This window comes from Apteryx mantelli, chromosome 13, assembly GCF_036417845.1.
Source record: "Apteryx mantelli isolate bAptMan1 chromosome 13, bAptMan1.hap1, whole genome shotgun sequence".
Taxonomy (NCBI): domain Eukaryota; kingdom Metazoa; phylum Chordata; class Aves; order Apterygiformes; family Apterygidae; genus Apteryx; species Apteryx mantelli.
In genome coordinates this window covers 16,898,639-16,914,894 of record NC_089990.1, presented here as the reverse complement: position 1 = coordinate 16,914,894, position 16,256 = coordinate 16,898,639, and the positions used below count along the sequence as shown (strand labels likewise).

Genomic DNA, 16,256 nt, shown 5'->3' with positions numbered 1-16,256 from the left:
TGCTCTTACTGCCGGCCACCATAGCTCAAAGCAACGCAACGGCCTTCTTGAAAGCAGAGATTAGCATTACAGCCTCCCATAGAAATGAAAAGTCCTGCCTCCCTCTATCACTTCTGCCTTTTTCTGCAAGCCCCACACATACTCCCATGGACCCACGGGAGAGGGACTGAGCTTGGAACCAATACCGTAACATCTCATTATTTCTGCGTCTCTCAGCTATGACTATTTTGAAGTGTTTTTTTTAGAAAGTTTCAAACTTGACCTGATTAGTTTTGCCTCATCAGTTTTGCTTAGGAAAAAAAAACAAAACTGTTTAAGACATTAGACCTTAGACATAAAATCAGATCTACACTTCCTAGACTTATGGCTGATCTAACATTCAAATCTTAGATATTGTAGAATAGGTTTATTTTATTTCTAGTCTATCCTTTGAAAAGTCAAGATATAATCTCTGACTATATATACGTATGCACGTACATATTTATGTATCTCCACATAAAAGGGAACAGTATACTTCATATTCACTTAATTTCTCCTTGTAAAATAGAGCACTGAGAAATTCAGTATTTTGGGGGAGGTAAAAAGATGACAGGCAGAACTAGTGATGGAAAAAGCAAGCACAGCTAGATTTTTAACTTCTCTTCAGCTTTTCTGCTGCTGTTTATTGAGATGCTGAGATCACACTGGCCATTTATAAGTTATTTGTCTTTTCAGAGGTTTGCATGATTACATTTTCAGGCAAATATTAATAGATTCTGTTAGTGTGAGAGTTAATTGGCCTCTGTCAGAAGAGTAGATGTGGGAGGAGAGTGTGAGAGGTGGCAATAGAGAGTGTGAGAGAAAAGCAAGAATATCAATTTTGTCAACCATGCCAGCCCACTCTAAACGCTACTGGAAGCTTCTTGTTGGGATATTTCATGTTGTCGTGACTTGCCTTGAGTCTCTGTACCAGGAACTGGAAAGGGTAACTGCAGTGCTTGAGAAAAAGTTAACACGCCTTAAGCCCATGTCCGTATGGAACAGTTGGCCAGGCTCTTCATGAATTTCAGCTCTGACCTCCTAGACCACACAGAAAAGCCACAGACCTGGCTTGGAGGTGCTTATAGGCTGGGCTACTTCCCTTGGCTGGAGAATGAACAACCTGGGTTGGGGTTTGCTTTTATTTGGGCTGACACCTGTCAACTTTGCAGAGAAGACATAACTCCAGCATCAATGGGCTTCCACTGCCTTCCCAGCTTCTCCCACAGGCAACTTGCAAAAACATTCTGGAGTATCTCAAAATAAAGGAGGAGGAGGGAGTACCTTGATCTATCTGCTTAAGTGCAGAGACTAAAGAACATACTAAACTGGAAAAGGCTTAGCCATGGAGTGAAGCTAACCCAGAAACTCAGCCCTAGCACTGGTCCCCCAGGTGACTCTCTAGCAATGTCAACGCAGAGATCTGACCCAGGAAAGTTCGTTGTGCTTTGCTGCCTGCAGCTTTCCAACACACAACCCCTTCGCTGCAGCTCATCACACTGAGCCTGGCCAAAGCTAATGACAACAGGCTATTGTTCTCTCTCCCTTTCTATTTAAAAGAGCAATGATTTGCATGAATGAGGATTGGCTTTGGAGTATGTGCTTGGCAACTCCAGCAGATAAACAGCCAGTGTTTCCACAGAATACCATAGGGTTCTGAAAGAAATATATTTAAGTTAGTTTAGCAATATTATTAAATCCAAGAATGGATATTTTTAATATGATATAATCCATTTTCCTAGGAACCAGCCAAGAATAGCATTAGATTTTACTTGGAAACAGTGTGGGGGAAGTGCCACTGCTTTGCCATCACAGTCTTATTGTTGCAGCCAAGGACACAGAGCAGGAGCCTTGCACAACACCTCTCCCAACGTCCCCAGCCCTTCCCTCATCCGTTTTTGTGCCTCAAAAGACAGCTCCCCAGCAGCTCTTCCCTTGCCTGCTACATGGGCAATCCCCAATCCTGCCCGCCAACACCAGGGTGACTCTGCTCTCCTCTAAAGGCTGGGAACTCTCCATTGGCCATAAGGATGCCCAAAAGCTGAGCACTAATAAACACATTGGAAGGGTAAATTCACAGCAATAAAAAGGCCAGGCAGGAGCATTTCAGCAGCCTGGAGATGAGACTTGGGGCCAATGAAGCAGAAGTGGAAGGATGGCAAGATTTGGATGGATTCTGCCACAGGAAGTATTCAGCAGATAGAAGCAGAGAACAAATATGCACGCTGAGTAAATACAAATGAACAAGCCCTGAAAACAGATAATGTCCTCATGGCCGCCAGCACTTCCACCCTAAAAGCAAATTCCCATTCCCAAACCCATTCCCATGCACCAGGACCCCAATTCTTTACTCTCTCTTATCTTCCCTGTGTACTGCACACTCCACCATGTCTCCATGCAGGTCCCAGTGCTGGCTCAAGCTGCTGCCCAAGCAGCAAAGGCCACACAGGAGCAGAAGCCCAGAGATACAGGAATAAACTACTGTCCCCCAGCCACTCCATAGTACATGCCCAGCGGAGGCTCTCCTCACCCCACAGAGCATATAAAAGCAATTTAGTTGCCTTGCACAAGTCATAGGAAAATCCTGGACTACCTGGAGAATATCTAAGCAGCTATTTTATTCTCTTCTCTAAATCCCTCCCCTGTGAATCTTCCCACAAAGTAGAACAGAGCTAAAACCACAAGTGAGCCATGTGCCACCCATCTTGGTCTGCGTGGGTGGCCAGAACACCATGGGAAGCCCCGCACCCTGCCGGAGCCACGCTGTAGGCACTCTCCGGGGGAGGCTCTTCCCTCCCTTCTGTCTGCCAGGCAATATTTCCCTTCTGGGAGTAAATGCCTGGACTCCAATTGCTAATGCATTCAAATGTAACTGTGCGTATGGATTTTACTCACCCCATTAAGATTCAATCTGCTCTAATTTCTACTGCAATATCTGCAGAAATAAACCCACACCTAAGCTCTGAAGGCTACATTCAGGGCCAGGAGCAAGGTGAAATACATTAGACTCCATTTAGCTTGCAGCTCATACAGGCTCTGTGCCTCCTCATCACCTACCACAAGGCCAGGTAAGTTCCTCCCCAAAGACACTAGGGTCTCTTGAGCCCACCTACATCCACCTTCAAATATGAACGTCTGCAACACACAGAGCTGCCACTTCTCTCCACTTTATATTTCAGCACTGGAAAGAGGAAGCTTCCTACTGCCTGCTCTTGATCAACCCCCTCATTTTGGCTCTTGTTAGCACATCCCTCCATCCCTCCTCCTGCTGTGGCTGGATTCCCACCACCCCCATCAGGATTCCCACTTTTCCCCTTTGGTTTCTGCTCATTCTTCTGCCCAGACCTTGTTGAACCCTTCCGCCTAGCTCTTTTTATCAAGGCTCATGAGCCACAGCCATGATGCACTCCTCAGCAGCTCCAGAGTCCAGCTTGGCCTTGCCTGAAAGTCACCCAGGACCGTACTTAGGCCAACAAGAGCAGCACCTAAGCTGAAGGACAACCAGGAATTCAGAGCATGTAGGATCCTGGGCTGCCAGACCTTAGTCCACTGCAGTCATTGCACAGTTGTCAGTATGACATCTGAAGGCGATGCCGCAGATTGTTTAACGAACTGAAATCTGACGTTTCCCAACAGAAAATTTTGAGTGGGAGATCTCAGAGGGCAGTGATCCTTTGGTCAAAAACAGACTTTCAAGTTTCAGGAAGGGGAATGGTTAAACATGAGAAAGCTATGCCATTGGCTCCTCAGGATTCGTGCCAAAAGGGACAAACTGTTCCCTTGACAAACAGCTCAGCTCTCACCTGAAGTCCAACAGAGAGACAAGGCACCTGCTCTAGGGTCCCTAGCATTTCAGAGGGTCAGAAGCTGGATAAATCAAAAGCACTGGTGGGAGTTCGCTACAGACAAATGAATCAGCAGAGCAGACAAGCAGCTCCTTAAACATCTATCTGCAATGCACAGAAAGCAATGATGTAATTTCAGTCTTGTGACATATGCCAGGGGGTTCGTGTTGCTTAAAAAAAAAAATCTCAAAACACCTACATATGGTAGATAGCTTTCTAGGATACAAACCAAGGAAATCCCATAATAGCTGGAAGAAAACCAATCTCAGTTCTCAACAGCATTTGCAATACGAAAACAGAACCTGGTCTAATGTAACACTTTAAAAGGTCAATTTCTTAAAACTAGAAACAATCAGGCACAAAAATAACTGAGAGAAACCACCTAAATATATATATACTGCGTATATATATGTGTGTGTGTGTGTGTGTCTGTGTATGTATATGTATGTATGTAAAAGTAACAGTGCTGATTCAGAGATGTTTAAAGATACTTCAGAGGCCTGAAAACAAAAGCAGTACTATATTCAAAAAAAGTTTACTTTGTTTAAGAAAAGAACCATTTAAGATAGGAGCCTAAAGAAGAGTTTAAGAAACAAATACATATCTGTAACAAATTAAAAAAAAACACTATAAAATTAGTAGCTGGAAATCAACATATTTTATAAAGAAAGCTAAAAGATATCACAAAACTAATGGCAATAGGTACGTCAGAAAAGAACAACAGTCTATTGATACAACAGGCTTGATGCTAAAAAGCTAAAGTGAAATTATCCATGCTGATAAAGATGTAGAAATTATAAGCATTTCTTATCTTTCCAGATAAGGATGACTTACTTATATCTCAGCTATAAGAAATTCTCTGAATTCCAGAAGCGTCAGAAGGGTACTCAACACCATCTATTAAACATTTTTTACATCTGTGAAACTACAAAACTAACACCTAATAGTGCATAAATGAGCTCCCTGAATCCCTAACATTGACTTTTTTTTTTTTTTTTGGAAGACATCACAGGACAGTCAGGAAGTTCCAGAGATCTTGGAACAATAAATAAAAAACCCAGCTCAAACAAACAAAATCTTAGTGTTGTGCCAATATTTTAGCAGGGTAAACGGACTGACCTGGGAACTATAGGCTGATTACCCTGACTTTGGTCCCAGGCAGAGTCATGGAAAGGCCAAAGCAAGCAAAAAAGTATTAAAAGATGGAAACACAATTAGTGCTAGTCAACAGACTTTTATGGTAGGAGGACTTGTCAAATTAATCTGGTATTTCCTCTGAGATTACACATTTGGTTGACAAAGGTAACCGTGTTGACATAATACACGTAGACTTCTGTGTGACATTTGACTTTGGCCAGTATGACAGTCTGATAATAAAACCCCCAACACTGCACAAACATCAGTGTAGTCCATATCAAGTGGATTAAAAACTGGTTGAGCCCAGTGACCTAATTACAGTTATACTTGTGCTGACTGCCCCCACTGACGTTTCAGCTCCCTGAAGAGAGACAACATTCTTGCCAGGGACCAGGACCCACAAATCAGAAAGACAGCTTTTTGGCAGCAGAAATATAGTTAGAGAAAAAGCCAGAAACCTGTTTTTCAGCTGAAAAATGGAGAAGAGCAATACAGTGCCCATGACACAGACAACACAGAGACCCAGCCATGCGGTCACCTTGTGCCATTTCCTTGGACAAGGAAGGAAGGCTGGCACTGCACCCTGAGATGACACCTCCATTGCACCTACAGCACTGGGCCCATCCTGCAGCATTTCCCGGCTTCAGCCCCTGGCTAAGGACCTGCTTGCTGCATCAGCAGTTGCAAAGCTGGGAATGCAAATCATCCAGGAACTGAGCAAAGGTTGAGTACAAAGGAGCAAAGTCCTCCCGAGACCTTCCCTCCTCTCTTCCTCCATCTGTAATCTGCTCCGGGACATTCACACCAAGGAGCAAAGCATCTAAAGAGGCAGCAACCAGACCCCCAGACCACCCCATGTGTATTTGCCCAAAGGATGCAAAGGGGTACCTACACCCACCAAGAGCATTTACTAATAAGAGCAGGGGTAATATTAGACTGCTGCACCCAATCTTGAGGATGGACACCAGGCAATGCATGAAGACCAGCCACTCACTCTCTCTCCACCCCTCAATCTCCCCTATCCAAAGCTACCACCACCAGACTTGCAGGCAACAGCAATGGGCAGAGCCTGTTCACTGCACTCCTTGCTGTTTGCTAGTTCGTGCCCTCTATATAACAATGATGTGGTGTTACACAGCAGTGGCGTGGAGGAGAAAAGCTGCCAACCCCGGGGGTGCTGGGTTTTGCCCATCGCCAACACCTTTGCTATATGTGAAGGGCACTTCTGGGTTGGGAAGCTTACAGACAACAGCAAACACCAGCAAGTGGAAGGGGACTTGGTTCCTCCTCTCATCTCAGTAAGAATGATGATCACCAAGTCCTGGCCACGCTGTTGCAGATACCACGCTTCGTAATTCTTTTCAGAAACTATCCAGAAGTTGTAGAGATGGTTTCTGCCCCATTATTCCCCCTAGAGAGACATTTCAGGACCATCTTTCTGTTTGAACAGTCAGGAACGTTCCTCCAATTTCTAACATAACTTCCATCATTTATGCCTAATTTTACCTTTTCACTTTTCCCTCCCTTATGCACTTCCTTCTCTCCCTGCAGATATATTTACATACAGGAGCCACATTTCATCTTAGACTCCATTTTGCTAGGCTGAACAGGACGATTTTCTTTAGTTTCCTATCCTAACAGCAGCTCTCCATTCCCTTGGCAATCCTAGATACCATCCTCCGAACCTGCTCCAGCCTGAGATGAGCCTGTAATTCTATTCACTTCCATATATTTTCTGCCACAGAGCAGAGTATATCCTTGTTCTGCGTTCAGAAACGTGTTATACTGTAACAAGAGAAGTCACTGCACATGTACAAAGTTCAGTTTCCCATCAAGAATGTTTCATCCACACAGAGGTATCTCCATCTAATCTAGTTTATTAACAAGTCAACCTAGTTTCCTCAGACCCTGTCTTTTACCAGGAATTCCTGCTTGCCCAACGCCTACCACATCTTATGTAAGAAGACCATATTTATATATGTAAGAGTTTGCAAGATCAGGCTAGGAAATTGTATCTCAATTTAGCATGGAGATTTTGGGGGGTAAAGACAAGATGGGGGCCTGGGCCCTTGATTTTTAAAAGCAAATAAATAAATAAAAGTTTCTACAATGAACAAACAAAAACCTTCATGCCACGGAGACCTGAATCCTGCCTTAGTAAAAAAGGCTTTGCCAAAGCAAAAGGTAAACTCTGGTTTTGAAAACACCTGTGAAACAAGAAACATAGGAGCCTTCACTGTTTACAGGTTCATGCTCTTCCTAGGTAGCCAGACTACCACATCCCACTTTGGTGTGGGCTTGACAGAGATCTCATCACATCCCAGGAGTCAAGTGGCATGCGTTAATACATGTCTGAGACAGAGCAAATGCAGATATCAGCAAGCCCTGGGCCTGACCTTTCATCCTTCTGTATGCGAAACTCCAGGCAGAGTTACTGCAAGATGTGGGTTTTCAAGAAATGCACATTTTGGCTGTATGCCCTATGTTTTCAGAAAGTTCAAAAGAGCTAGAAAAGTGTATTTCCAGAGCCTTTGCCCAAAGAACAGACTGATTTATTTAAAATTTTTGACTGTTTGTTAGTGCAGATTTTCACATTTGTGAAGCCAGCAGGAACCACAAATGAGAAGCTGTAAACACAGATATGCCAGCAACTTTTAGTCTGTCACGATTTTATGCTTGCCATATAATACATCGTTCACTCGTATTATTTCCTACATAGGGTCTTGAACTGCGCTCAGCACTCCGAGTACCTTCCAGTAACAACACAGGAAACATGAACACCCATCTGATATATATAACTCCCTCCCAGAGAGGAGAAGTGGAACACAGTGATTTCTCTTGGAAAGTCTTAAAGATCAGGTGTTTGCTTTTAAATTAATGTGTTCACCACTGCATACTTGACAGTGCGAGCAAGGTGGCCAGGTTTGTGAAGACTCTCAGCACCTAGAAAGCTCAGCCCTTCTCATCTGCCCCCGCCAAAGAGACACAGACATGTCTTCTGGCAGAGGAGCAGTTATTCCCTGTGCCCTTCATCCTCAACCTTTTAAACATCCAGCACCATGAGCATATGGACCCAAACCTGGAACTTCATTGGAAACTCTCAGATTGAATATACAGGCAGTTCCAAGCATCCACCTCTCCAGATACCCACCCCTCCCAAGGGTTAACGACTTTTTGCCATTTACACTATATTGCTGTTGTCTGCCAGAGAAACTTTGAAGCTCTGAAAAACTGACTCCAGGTCATTCTTTGCCAGAATGGGAAGGAGCCTACTGGAGATAACAGAAGCATTTCAACAGAAGATTCACAGATGCTACTATATGAAGGCTTAATGTCAGCAGTGCTCCGGCACGACTGACCCAATGACCAACTGTGGATGTGAACTTTCCAACAGTGATGACGAGCGAGTGAAGAGTTAACAGGACTGAAAACGAGAAGGCCCTGGGGCTTTGAATGAAGCCAGATTTCCTCTGTTCACAGACATCACCTCTTTCTGTTCGTTCAGCTCCAGGCACTGTTCTTCACCCATGAGCCAATATCCTCCAGGCACTTGGCCACCTTGGTGGAGATGCCCCTAGTGAGACAAGGAGTGGAGGCCTATGGTGAGACCCTGCTGCCAGCCATGCACATACTCTCTACCCGTTTTAGCCACAGGCTGTGCACAGATACTGAAGTGTGTCAAGTACTGCAGAGAGGTCCAGGAGGCTGCGACCAAAAGTCCCATCCCAAAGAGGGAGGTCACCTGCCAGAGCCATCGAGGCAGTGCCAGTTTCATGTCTCAGCCTGAATCCAGCTTATCCTGCAATACAGTTTTAGCTCCAGGTGACAACCTTGTCACTGGGCTCTTGTTGCTTCCCTATGAGCTTGCTCCAGAAACGGATGGCTTGGCACTTCCAGGATTTGGCAAGAACTGACACATCTGTAACGGGTGTCTTTTTTATTTACTGGACTGGCTTAGCATATGTTTGAACAAGAGCAGGAAATTCTTTGTCTAAAGGACTTCTAACTGGCTGCTGCGCTCCGGATAAGCATCCTTGTTTGTGGGTTTGTTCGCGTGCCAGGAGGAGCACAAATTGAGCTGAGACCCCTTGACTTCTTGTTCTGCATTCAGGAAGGCAGACAGTCTGTTTGCTTGCCAACATGGACAGATGCAGGATGTTGTTTGAACATCCTAAACACATATGATCTTTTCAGCAAAATAAGATGAGAGCGATTAGATCCTGGTTAGACATTTTAACTTAATAAATACAGGACCATCATCATTAGTCTGACAGCCTCACTTTCCTGATCTTGACCCCTCCACTGACTTTGCAAACATATTGCTAACTTAGGCTGTTGACTGAGAGAAGAACAGCACTCAGGCCAGTGAATCGGGACAGGTCTCTTGAGATCTACCACTGTTTTGAAGTGTGTACCTACGAATTCTCCACTGGTCACACCCTGAATTCTGTGTACAACAAGAGTCACTTTGTCGGTTAACAAAGATTTCATTTGTATTGGTTTTACTAGTATATCCCAATGGCTTGTATTTAGAGCAGACAACAAGCTACTGAGACTTATTAAGATTTTGACAATATCTCTGTTATCAATTAAAGGGAAAGAAAGTTGTTCTTTTACACTTTTGCTTTAATTTTAACTCAAGCTACCTAGGAGACATTCTTAAGACATGAAATGCATTCAAGCAATTAACAGTTTGAAAGGTGATAAAAGCAGCTAAATAGTTTCAGATCTACTTGCTGCACTACCTAGCCAGACGACATAAATCATCATTACTTATCAATTTTTTATTTTATCTTAGGAAGTTTTTTTTATTTTTCCTTCCCAGAACCACTGATTATAAGCTCACAATGCTCACATTTTAAAATGGAGCCACTTAAGATAACACCTTTCCCAACTACATTTAAGTTCTCATAAATCCAGTATAATATTTTGATATATTGTGGATACTATGGGCCACATTTCATTTATCAGTTAAAACAGAGTAACTCATTGGATTAGGTCACTGTGTCCAGCACCTGCCCTAGCCACATTATACATTTCCATTAATAAACTAATCAAATGTTAAAGTCAGTAGGGCATTGTCCCATTGTTTTTACCCATGGGCTACTTTTACTGAACTCTTTTGAGTTACTCCACGTTTACAGAAGAATGAGAGAGAGATCAGGGTCTCCACTTTGTATTACAGACTATAAATACTGGAGACATTTCACCACAAGCTGTACAAGCTGTAAAACTGAAGTTCATTTTACCTCTTTTGCTGTAAAAGCAGACAACGGTATAGTCACTAACAAAATGTACTCTACGGTACCTTTTCAGCAGCGCTATACAGATTCCCTGAAACTCCTTACAGAACAGTGTTTCTTGCTAAAACAACAGAACACAGAAGGCAGAAAAAGCACACTCTCAAAATACACAGCCTTCTTAAAAATAGTTACTGTCAGCCTCAATATTATAATTTTCCTAGGTTAACTCATGAGGGAAGTCATTACGTTAAAGCCCCAAGCCAGATTTTCAAACTGCCTATGGAAAGAATTGGAAAGTCTTTACTCTCTGCTTTTAGCTTGTCAACTAAAGCACAGCAGCGTTAAGATGAAAACGCTGAACTGATGCAAGGCAGGGGCATAAAAGCAAGTGTTCAGCACTGTAAGAGGTTCTCCTTAGACTATGAATCATCTCCTTCTGCACCTGACTCTCACCATCTTCCTAATTCCTGCTTTCCTCGCTCTTTCCCGGCAAGCTTCTCATTGAAAGTAATAAGATTTTTACCTGAATCAGGACTTGAGGACGGGCTCCTTTATTTGCAGCTGTCTCCGGGAGACAAAAAGTTCGAAGAAGTTGGAGGAAAAGCAGCAGCGCGGGGAAGGAAAACAGCGAGTCCGCAGCCCGGCTCAGCGGCGAGGGCAGCGCAGCGGAGCGGCGCTACCGCGGCGCGCTGAGCTCCGCTTCCCCCTCCGGCCCCGGGAGCCGCGGCCGCGGGAGCCGCAGCGCGGGCCGGGCCGGGCCGGGACGGGGCGGCCGCGGCCGCTGCGCTAACGGGGCCGGGGCGAAGTTTGGGAAGTTGCCGCCCGGCTCCCCCCGCCCCGCGGCACTCACCGGCGTTGCGGAGCTTCTTGTTCCTAAGCACCGAGAGGATGACCAGGACGTTGCCCAGGATGTCCCCCACGATGGTGACGATGAGGACGGCGGCCAGCGCCGTGGCGGCCCGCGCCGCCGGGCCGGCCCCCAGCCGGCAGCCCGCGCAGCTCCCGTTGCTCGCCGGCCGCTCCATGCGTGGCTCTGCCCGGCCCGGCCCGGCCCGGCCCGCCGCCGCGGCCCCTCCTCCCGCCCCGCCGGGCAGCCCCGGCCCCGCCGCCGCCGACGCCGCCGCCGCCGCGCAGCCCCCGCGCCGCCGCCGCCGCGCTCCTCCCCGCGGCGCCGCGCAGCGCCCGGCCCCGGGGCGCCGCCGCCGCCGCCGCCGCCCCGGCAGCGCTGCCCGGGGGCCGGGGGGTCGGGGGGTCGGGGGGGCCGGGGCGCGGGGCAGCCCGCGCGCAGCGGAGCGGCGCGGAGCGGAGCGGGCAGCGCCTCCGCAGCGCTGTCTCATGGCGCCACCGCGCGGCGGCGGCGGGCAGCGGCGGGCGGCAGGGCTGCCGGGTCGTGGAGCCCCGCGGAGCCGCTTCCCCCGTGCGGGTGCGGGCGCACGTGCGGGCGGCCCCGTGCGCCCGCGCCGTGCGTACGGTGCGCGCGGCTGCACGGTGCGCAGGTGCGCGGTGTGCATGGTTTGCACCGTGTGCATGGTAAGCACGGCGTGCACGGTGTGCCAAGTGAACAGTGTGCACGGTGTGCAGGTGCGCAGGTCTGCACGATGCGCATGGTGTGCAAGCGTGTGTTGTGTACAGGCACGCGGGGTGCAAGGTGTGCAGGCTGCAAGGTGTGCAGGTTTACAGTGTGCATGGCGTCTATGTGCATGGTATGCAGCTGTTTGTGTCGTGCAGGTGCACAGTGTGCATGATGTATATATAGTGTGCGATGCACATTGTGTGCAGCTGTTAGTGCGGATGGTGTGGGCGTTGTGTGGCGTACATAGCATGCATGGTGAACAGCTGTGCAGATGCACCTGATGTATGGATATGCATGGTGTACAGTGTACAGTGTGTGCAGTGGTACAGGTGTGGATGGTGTGCTGGTGTGCATGGTATGCAGTGTACACAGCATGCATGGTGTACAGCGTACATGATGTAGGTGTGCAGGTGTGCATGGTGCTGTACAGGCAGAGGCCCAGTCCCAGGAAGCTGGAGATGTGCCGAGCCCTAGAGCCTGGTGCTCACCTACATGATGAGAGAAGGCGGCTTTGAAGCCTCTCCAGTGCCCCAGCACAGGGGTGGCTCCGTGGCCATGCCTGCAGCACGTTCGAGCCCTCGCCCGCCAGCCCTGCGGGTAGCCCCTGCCAGCCCAGCAGAGCCAGTCCTGCCATCCAGCAAGGTGGGAAGCGAGCAGGCCAGCCCTGCCAGGCCCCGTGCAGCACTGAGGCACAAGAAGTAGTCATTTGTTTTTCTAAAACCTCTGGTATAGCTAATATCCCCGAGGCCCATGCTCCCCTTTTGGTATCGCAGCGGTGCTGGTTGCAGGTGGCTCTCTGTTGGCGCCCCACACCGCAGCCCTGCGTGCACCGGGGCCAGCAAGGCTGGGCTAGTGAGGGGTGCCCAGGGCAGAGTGTGCACGGAGCTGCCCCGGCCTCTGCGAGGAAGGGGAGCCTCCCCGTGAAACGCTGCGGGGGCTCCTGGGCTTCTATAACGAGAGTTAATTTTTATTGCATTTCATCATTCTTGCACCACCTCTGCCTGGGAGCCGTTACCTGTGGGAGCTCTGGAAAGTGCCGCAGGGTAAAGCTCGGCTCCTGCCAGACCTGTCTAACCAATCAACTGTCCCCGCAGCTGGAGGGTTTTACAGCACTGGCCACCATGCATAGCACCAATACCTCTCACCCCAGTGACGAGAGCCCCGACAAACTCTGGTAACAGCCTGATCGCATGCATTAACCACACCTCCCCTCCGGTTATATGAAGCCTTTAATTCACTGACCCCCGTTCTCATAGCTTTTCACAGCTGTCAGCATCTCTATTGCCCTGATGGCAAAACCGAGTCAAGACGACAGATTTTTGCCTAAAGAAGAAGCCGCACTGAAATACAGGTTAATGGCTAGGGGCTGCAGCTAGGGAGCCGCGCTCTGCCGCCGCCGGCCCTGAGCGGTGCTCTGGCGCCGCGCGCGCAGGGCAGCCTGCAGCAAGCGTGCGCGCGGCACAAGCAGCCCTTTTAACCCCGGGAGCCGGCAGGGACGTTTTCATACACAGCTCCTGCTCTCAGAGGGAAATAACGAGACGTGAGAAATTACGAGGGGGCACAGGTGAAGTTTTGCACATCTCCCACGTCACAGCAGGGTTTTCTCGGCCTGCGTTTCCCCGTCGTAAACACTTCCACGCCGTGCCGCAGCCGGCGCGCTGCCTGCCCCTCTGCTGACTGTAATCCATCAGACCCCTGAGACAAAACCTGCCTCGCACGGACCTTCTCAAGGAACTATTTCAGAGCAAAACAGTTGGCTTTTGTTTTAACTCTTTTGACTAATCCTGAAATGTTTGATGCAGAACCGCAGGCCAAAATTTCTATTTTGGACATGCCCTGGAGGGGTGTCAGCTGCCGGAGGAGCTGGGCTCCGCGGTGGCCTCCAGCGCTTGGGCGTTAGCCTCACGCCGAGGTTTCGGGGAGGGGTCCGCTCTGCTCTGCCCTCCGCCAGTGCAGGCAGGAGGGGACCAAGCCCCCGGGGCCGCCTGGCTCTGCCAACACGCGCCCGGGGGCCTCGCGCCCGCACTCCTGCGACCACACGAGTTCTCAGCCTTCTTTAGAAAATAAACCTAGAAAACAGGCTTCGTGGGCGGTGGAAATCAGCTGCAATGCTGTGCTAGGTGCCCGGGCCCAGGCAGGGGGTATTTCAGGTCAAAGGGCCCGAAACAGCCCCGTGAGCCGGGCCAGGGAGCCGGCTTGCGCCCGTGGCAGCACCAAGCTGCGCGCGGCCCAGTATTTTCTCTCCATCTAAACCCAACAATCCCGTTCGCAGACCCGTGGCTGCTTCGGGCTCAGCGTCGGGGCGGCAGGCGACCCGGGGTATAGGGGCAGGCGCGAGCACAGCTCCCCTGTTGCTGAGCCCTTTCAGCACCGTTTACTTCGATGCTGTTCTGATTTGGCCAATTGCTTTAGCCACCTTCAGGTGCATTTTAAATGTGGATAACTTGGATGTGACCGCAGGAGGGTTGGACTTTGTATAGTTTAGGAAAACAAATGCCTTGGGCTTGCTGGTAGAAACATGTTTTGAAACTAATGAAGGTGGTGGTTGACGCCACGGAGAAAAGCTGCCTTTCTACGCGCTTCGGTAAAGGCGTGTGCAATATTATCCTACTGCTCTGCCTGGAGGAACCTCCAAGAGGCCCGGAAAAACCTACTGCCAAAAGGATTATCCCCTGCTAGCCCAAGCGGAGCTCAGCAAGCCGGGCCGGGACAGGCCTGCGCAGGAAGCCGGCCGCGGTGGCAGAGGCCCTGGCAGCGGGGAAAAGCCCACGGAGACGCAGCCCCCGCCAGCCTCCGGCCGGGCGAGCATCCCCGGCCCCTCCGCACCCCGCAAACCCAGCAACACCAGCCGGCAAACTCTTTTCCCGCAGGGGGGAAAAAGCCTTCCAAGCCAATGCCCCGCCGAAGGAAGAACGACCAGTTCACAGCGGGGCTCGGGCCGTCTCCACGCTGCCAGGGAGGGAGGGAGGGAGGGAGGGAGCGTGGCAGCAGCAGACCGGGCGGCGATTGCCCGCCCCGCGCACCACGCCAGCGGGCGCCAAGCGAGGGGAGAAGCCTAGCGCCGCGCAGGGAAGCGCCGGGCGGCCGGAGGGACACAGCGCGCACGCGGCGCCCCTTTGCCCCGCGCCAGGATGCCGCTGCGCTCGAGCCCACCTCATGCCGGCACCTGCCTGGCACAGGCCTCTTGCAGGGGACCGGTTTTACCCAATGAAAGCAAATGGTAATTGATTGCTGTGTAATTAAGAGAGAATCAGTACGAACGCTGCTCCATCACACTGCTCTTCACCAGTTTCAAGGCCGAGGTGGCTCCAGTTGGTGCTGGCACCCGGCACCGATACAAGCACCAAAGCTGCCCAGCAAAGGTTTGGGCCTGACTTACGCTTAAAAATATTACTCACATTACTGCTCCTGGCAGAGTAGTGTGAGGCAGAGGGGGCCCCTTCTAATAAATCTGCTGCAGCCAGGAAAACACAAAAATGGCTTTTCATCTGGTGACTTCTTTTGCTCATAGATTTTCGCCCATAATTTATATCTGCATAAAGCAGTTTTCTTCCACCGCACAACGAGGCAGCCCTAGATGGGTAGGTCTGCATAGCTCCACAGGCATGTATGCATCTGCACAGTTATATCAACTAATCTCTCGTAAGACACTTCCGAGAAATTATGATGGATGGAGTGAGCAACCATTTTCATCACTGGAGTGATTTAGATGAATAGTTTTCAGGCTGTTTCCTCCCACCTTCCTGCTAAATGGACTCTTCACTGCTTCAATTAAGAAAAGGCTAGCGCTCTAGGAAGCAATGGCAAGGAAAAAAATGAAGGTGGACGTATCAATAAGACCTTTTTAATTATACTTTACAGGAGCCCCTGACATAAATCATACTGAAATAAAAATATTCACAATGTGTTAGAAGAATTTAGGCTCATTTGACTGCACAAAAACCATGAATGTGATCACAAGAGAAGGCAACTGAATTAGGGTCGGGATCCAGGACCTCCTTCGTACCCTAACGGCAATTGTTAGGCTATGCACACAGATCTGCAAGCAGAAAAGCAAGGCGGAAGGAATCAGTGCAATATATTCAAACACTTTTCAAATACTCCTTTTGAAAAAGCTTAATACCCTTGATAAAAATGAGGCTTAAAGGGGCAGCGTCTACTGCTGCAAAGGATTCTAGGTGACATTTTCTCCCGTTGGTGAGCAGCACCAGCGGGATGACGTGTGTTCCCAAAGTTACCCCTGATTTTTGGTGCTACCTCATACCCCTTAAAGATGCCAGATTCCCTGGGAGGGGAAGGAAGCCCCATTGGCATGGGATGACCCCTCTGGGAGGGATCCCACTGGAAGCTGGCAGTGTGCTCGGCTGTCCAGCCGGCTCGCACATCTATCGGGAATTAGCCGCTCCTCCCTCCTCCCGCCAGGCCGCGTGCACGGATCAC

At 49.4% G+C, this 16,256-nt stretch overlaps 1 protein-coding gene across 9 annotated transcripts in view; it reads right to left on the bottom strand.

Annotated features, from left to right (window-relative positions):
• GPR50 (G protein-coupled receptor 50) overlaps positions 1 to 11,266 on the bottom strand; it is a 208,098-nt gene extending 196,832 nt beyond the window's left edge. For 5 of the 9 annotated variants that reach the window (XR_010885492.1, XR_010885493.1, XR_010885491.1 and 2 more), the window contains exon 1: positions 11,094 to 11,266. The gene's annotated coding sequence lies outside the window, so the exon portion shown is untranslated. Of the gene's footprint in view, positions 1 to 8,487; positions 8,575 to 10,766; positions 10,889 to 11,093 lie in introns of those variants that run through there. The other 4 variants (XR_001293087.2, XR_010885494.1, XR_010885495.1 and 1 more) reach the window with 2 other exon arrangements.
• Positions 11,267 to 16,256: the final 4,990 nt, after the last annotated feature.